At 47.6% G+C, this 6,441-nt stretch overlaps 1 long non-coding RNA gene across 1 annotated transcript; it reads left to right on the top strand.

The window, feature by feature from the left end:
• Positions 1–2,229: 2,229 nt before the first annotated feature.
• On the top strand, positions 2,230–4,023 carry LOC134371579 (uncharacterized). Its single transcript, XR_010022864.1, has 3 exons — positions 2,230–2,433; positions 3,102–3,155; positions 3,688–4,023. It is a non-coding gene; the product is annotated as an uncharacterized LOC134371579 (long non-coding RNA).
• Positions 4,024–6,441: the final 2,418 nt, after the last annotated feature.

The following is a 6,441-nucleotide window of genomic DNA, read 5'->3' as shown; positions in this document are numbered from 1 at the left end:
GGTTTGATTTGGTTTCTTTCTGCCAAGTTTTGCTATTTCCATGAGAATAAAGAAAAACTCTTCCCCTAGCCAGCCCTACCATGATGACGCTTCTGATATTGGAGAAGGGTGCTCTGCCCCTCACGTCCACCAGGTGGCAGATCTACTATTTGCTGCTATAGCTACGACGTACAGAGAGAAAATTGAAGGATCTCCGACCCTCCCTCAGATCGGCCACTTGGCATGGCAGGCGGGCAATTGGTGGGAACGACTCTTCACTCTGAGCTTCATATTCAGCCTAAAAGTTAGGGAAGAGATGGAGTGGGAGAGGAAGACGGGAGAGACTGAAAGGGAAAAGAGAAAAAGAGAAGCATTCAAGAGGCACTCTTCTCAGCAACGCACCTCCATGTACCGTGAAAAGACCCTTCGAACAGCAGGAGTTTCCATGCGTTCAGGCTACTGGTGCCTTCTGCTGTAGTCTTAGCTGAGAAAAGTTTAATGCAAGGCTTGGGTGACTATGAAAAATGACACTGCTGGTCTAAGACTGGTTTCAGACAGCTGACTCCTGTTCTCTGGACAGGAGCAGCCAGTCCAGCCTCTGTAAAGAGGAATGCTAGTGGCTTTAGGGAGTAAAACACCTCTTGGCCATCACCCCAGGCTCTGGTGTCATGCTGTGGGCTGTGTATGGCAGACGTGTCGGTGGCATCCTTCAGGACCCCTGAAGTCAACATTTAGGCTAACTGTACTCGCTCCTCCTCCCCCCACCAGCTGAGCCAGGCGCACAGGAGGTTAGAAGTATCTAAGTGAGGTGGAATGGACACGATTTGTAGCCAGAAATCCTGACTTTTATCAAGTTTGAATGGGTGAACCAACTTCTCTGACCTTAATTTCCTCATTTGTGAAAGAGATTAAATTAGATAATATCTCTGATGTGCCTTCCAGCTCTGAATTGTGAAAACGCACACTCCTTCGGCCAGAGGAACTGGGGAGTCAGGGGAACGGGAGCCGGGGGTGGGGGTGACTGGCATCGTGAGGATTAGTCCCCGCCTCCCCTCGCGATCACGATCGGCCGCCGAGCGGGGGCCACTGCGGCACGGCCCGCCCACCCCCGGCGGTGCACACCCACGGCACCCTGAGAGACTTCTGGAATCTCGCTGGATTCCTCCCAGGAATGCTCATTGCCCTTTACATCTGCAAATCGCTTGACATCAGCAACCCTACGCGCGATTAGTAATCATCGCAATATTCCCTCCGCCCGTAAGAGGAATTACAGGGGTCCGGATGTATGCAGGTGAAATCCGGAGGTAATTTGGCAAGGATTATTACATATCATTCATTCAATCGTCAGTTACCTGAAGTTAATTAAGCGCCTAATACGAGCAAGGCGCAAAGAGACACGCAAACCCAATTACTGCAGGGGTCGGAACTGTCAAGGTCCTCAGAGAACTGCACTGACATTCCCATTATGTCACGGAGTGAGGGGAATAGTTAGAGGTAATGGAAGGTCTCCCCGCCCCCCCGCCTGACAGCAGTGCGACGACGACGACGGCCCCACCCTCCACAGGTCATTTTTCCAGGCCAGGGCGAGGAAAGTGGCCTTCCCAAGGTCACTTATCCCTGAGGGGCAACACTGACACCAGAACGTCGGTCCTCAAAACCTTCCACTACGGCATGGGCGACAATTTTGAGTTCAAGCCTATAAAACATAAAACAGAATTAGGCGAGGGGTGGGTGTCTCCACGACTTCCGGGCAGAGAGTGAGAAAATCGTGATCCCAGATCGCCCACCCAGAGCAGACGAGACAGCCCCAAGTCTTTACTGCAGCCGCGACCCGCAGAGACACACCGTCCATCAACCACCCTCGCCCTCTACGGGGGTGGCCAGCGCCCCGCCCCCCGCCCCGGCTCGGGTCTCGCGGAAGGGCGGGGGGCGCGCAGAACGCAGGCCCGCAGCATGCGCGGGGGCGTGGCCGGGGCGGGGGGCGGGGCGCGGCGGGAGTCCCGCTCTCGGCCCCCTCCGGAGCGCCGGCGCAGGGCGCTGCCAAATATGGGCAGAGCGGAAGCGGCGGGCAGACGTCACGGCGCCGGGTGGGGGCAGAGCGGCGGGGCGGGTGATGGGCGGTGCAGACGGCGCCTACGTGTCACCGTGGAAACCAAACAGTAAATAGAGGACTCGCGAGCTCCTGGCACCGCCTGCCCTAGCGACCTGACCTGGAGCAAAGGGCCGGAAGCTGGGAAGGGCCAGGAGAAACCTTGGCCTCGCAGACGAGGGCAGGGGCGCCGCGAGGGAGCTGAGAGAGGGCGGCGGAGGGGACGCCAGAGAGCACCTCCCAAACGTCCCTCCGGGGAGGTCCCTGGGAAGCCAGCTCTCCCTCCGCCCGGGAGCCGGCAGGGGCTGCTCAGGAATGGAGAGGAGCCCTCCTGTCCTTTCTGAGAGCGTGCAGCGGCCTGCAAGGTTGTTGGGGATTTTGGTTTTGCTTTGCCTTTCCATACTGGTGGCTAAGAGTGCGGGCATTGGAGCCACACTGACCAGACTGAAATTCCAGCTCAGCCACTGGATGATCTTGAGCAGATCACAATCTTCTGCGCACCAGACTATATTACTATCTATAACATAAGGATAATAGCAGGGCCTACCTTTGAAAGTAGTTGTGAGGATTTTTTTAAATGTGTGTGTGTGTGTGTGTGTGTGTGTGTGTGTGTGTGTGTGTGTGTGTGTGTGTGTTGGAACAGTGTCTAGCACATCGTGAGCCCACTTCAGTGCTAGCGTTTATTTTTATTCCAAGGCAGCACAAGAAGCTTACTTAGTATTAGTGGTACAACTACTAAATCATACTACTGATGTAATGATTTCTCGATTTGTTCTTTAGCTTTAAAATAATTTGAAAGGAATTTTCCGCTTTCAAGATATTATTCAAATCTAGTAAAAATATTTCATATATAAACTAAAATGTGCACTTACCAAATAAAAACATGACAAAACATTACATTTCACTGCCTCACAATTTTAAATTTTAAACACAAATATAAACTCCAAATAGTTATATAGCATAACAGAACTAAAGTAACTCAAGTTCAGTTTCCTTGTCTTCACAGTCACTATGTTATCTTTCCTTATTTCAGATCTACTGGTATGTACTTCTGTAGGGGTTGGAGACATTTACTGCACCCAAAAATGTGAGATCATTCTGAACTATTATAAATTTATTCTTAAATGAAGGCATATAGCTGAGTTCATATGTTGGGGGCCAACTCTTAGAGTAACTGGGAGTTCACTTGCATGTAGAATACAGTTCTTATTAAAGGACAAGTAATTTTTAAAAGAAATTTACAGATTCGTTATTCAAAACAGTAGTAATCCCAACAGCTGTTTAGAACTTAAAACTACAAAAGATTTTTTCAGGAAGGAGTATTTTGTCACTGACACCTGGAACTGCCAGCTCATGGTGTTCATAAAAAAAGCAGACCAACTTTAGTTGATTTTTTAATTATTTTTAAATACTAAGTAGGTAATGAGACCCCTTGTGAATGATGAACCCTAGGGTGACCCCCAATAATTCCTGCTCCCTGACGTCCACACCTTCGTGTAATTCCCTCCCCTTGGGTGCAGGTAGAACCTGAGACTTGCTTCAAAACAATAGAAAATGCAAAGGTGATGGGATGTCACTCCCATAATTATGTCACAATACGTATGTCTCCATCTTGCTAGCACCCACTAGAGAGGCTCTCCTTGCCCCCTTGATGGAGTGAGCAGCCATCTTGAAGAAGCTCACACAGGAGCCTCTAGGACCTGGGGGTGGCCTGCAGCCAACAGCCAGCAAAGAGCCAGAGTCCGTAGTTCTGCAGCCACAAAGAAAGTCTGCCAAGAACCTGAATGAGCTTGGAAGTGGGCTCTTCACCGTTCAAGTATCCAGCCAAGAATGCAGCTCATCTGACATCTTGATTTGTACCTGTGAGGCCTTGAACAGGACACTGTCCAGTTCAGAAGATGGGTGGAGTTCGCCAGATGAGCAAGTGGCTGTGCCTGGACTCCTGACCTGTAGAACCTGTGACATAATAAATGTGTGTTGTTTTAAGCTGCTAAGTTTGTGGTAACTTGTGATACAGAAGTAGGACACTAATAGACCCTCATCGCCTGCAGTGGGACAGACTGCTCCCACCTCTCCATGTTTGGTTCACCACTGCAGCACTGCACACACTGCTTGGGTACTAAAAAGGCTCCAAGAGAGGAATACAAGAAGTGTCAGCCACAGGGCATGCCCCAGCATTGCTACCAAAACATCAAGTACCTAAGAATGATGTGGTATGGGCCCCTTTAGTGTGTTTCCCAGCAGTCATCTGATGTCATCAGAATTTTGAAACTGGAAAAGGAGTTTTGAGATTTTTGAAACCCAACGCTGGTATGGCATAAGAAACAATATCAGAGGGATTAGAGGCTCACCCTAGGTCACGTAAGTACATCTTTGGGGGCAGATTTTAACATTCCAGCAATGTAGTTAAGCACTTTGGGCTTTAGAGTCACAAGAGCTGGGTTCAGATCTCAGATCTGCTACTTACCCAGTTTTGTGACCTTGATCAACTTATTTAACCTTTCCTAGATCATTTTCTGCATCTGTAAAATGAGGATATTAATAATATCTGCCTCCTAGGACTGTTGTATGAACTAAATGAGAGCATCCATTCAACAAAATAATTATTGTATGCCCATTACGTGCCAGTTGCTAGAGGTACAATGATAAGCAATGCAAATCTGGTCTCTGATTTAGCATTGCCTGTAAAGTGCATAGCACACCCTGGCACATGTGAAACATTAGCCATTTTCAATATAGAATCCCAGGGCTCCAGGTTCTATGCTGGCCATGTTCCTCCAAACAAGCTCTATAAACTCATATCATAGAGTAATTTGAACTATTGTGTAATCTGAACTGCCTCCCTATCCCCCTGAGTATTCCACAGGCATTACAAACTCAACAGGTCCAACATAGAACTTGTCTTTTTGTCCTCCAAGTCTGCTCTTCTTCCTATAGTCACAAACTCTTTGGTAGAACCACAATTCTCTTTGTGTGTCAAGCCTGGTAAACCTGAGCGTGAGCTTGGATTCCTCCCTCTCCCTCACATCCCACATCCACTCAATCACCAAGTCCTGACAGTCCTACCCCTTAATTACCTCTGGTTCCTCTCCATTCCCACCACCACTGCCTTGGTTCAGCCTACACACAACTGAGTTAAGTAAATACCAGGCTCTTCATGATCTGGCCACAGTTACCTCTTCTTGACTTATGTCTGGCCCCCTCCCCTTTGATGCTGCAATATTGATGTAAATGAAATTAAATGTACTTATGTGATGTTCTGTACTTTACATCTCCACCCTCTCCTTTCCCTCCCCTGTCGCTTCCACCCCCCACCCCACGCACACACTTTATAGTCCAACAAAACCAAATTCATTGTTTTATGAGTCTGTTCCTTTACAGAGCTATTCCTCTGCCTGGAATCTTTCCACCCTGCCACTTGCTCATCTAGCAAACTCCAACACTTTCAAAGCCCAGCTAGATAGAGTTTGGGGGAGTCACATTTCCACATGACCCCTATATCTGGTGTTAATTTCCATCGGTACAGTGTATTATAATGTATATGTTTACATGTCTTTCTCCCTTACTAGACCATAAACTCTTTGAAGATGGGACTGTGTCTTGCTCACACTGAATCTAACACCTAATACATAGTAGACACCCAGAAACTTTTTATTGAATGAAATGAAGCCCATGCTTCCTAGCCCCTGTTACCATAAATTATAGGGATAATAAATAACAGCTAACCCTTCTATCATACTTCTGTGTGCCCAGGAACTATAATAAGCATTCTATACATACTAACTTATTTAATGCTCACAACAATCCCAAGAGGTGGGTACGATTTATTATCCCATTTTACAGAGGGGACACTAAGGTGCAGAGAGGTTAAGTAACTTGCTAAAGATAAAAGAGCAAGGATTCAAAGCTGGGATTCAAAGCTCTGGACCACTATGCTTTATGGGATCCAATTCTTCAAATCCAGATTATTTTATCATATTGTTCTGATACATTTAGCTGTAGTAATAGTCACACAATTGACCAAAAAGCTGGAAGATGAATCACTGTGTCTGTAGATCTGACCACAAATTACTCCCCAAAGTAAACATGGCAGCAACTGGAACCTGGGTCATTTGCTATTAGGAAAAAGATGTTGCTTTTTGCTCCAGACCGTTTGGCAGGGCCCCCTTCCTGTGAGTCTACTTCTAATGTAACGGACAATTAAACTCCTGTAGGTTCCCAGAACTCCTAATCACCTGATTGAACCAAACCCAAGCACCATGCGCTGAAAGTAAAAAGGGCTTCTTCATTAGGAAGAGCTGTTGGCCATCAGGGCAGGCAGCCTTCTTGGGAAAATGTCCAGAGCCCTTTCTGCTTTGCATCCTCTTGAACAA

Source organism: Cynocephalus volans, chromosome 3 (assembly GCF_027409185.1).
Source record: "Cynocephalus volans isolate mCynVol1 chromosome 3, mCynVol1.pri, whole genome shotgun sequence".
NCBI classification, from domain to species: domain Eukaryota; kingdom Metazoa; phylum Chordata; class Mammalia; order Dermoptera; family Cynocephalidae; genus Cynocephalus; species Cynocephalus volans.
Note: the sequence above shows the minus strand (reverse complement) of the source record. Positions and strands in the feature narration are given on the sequence as shown.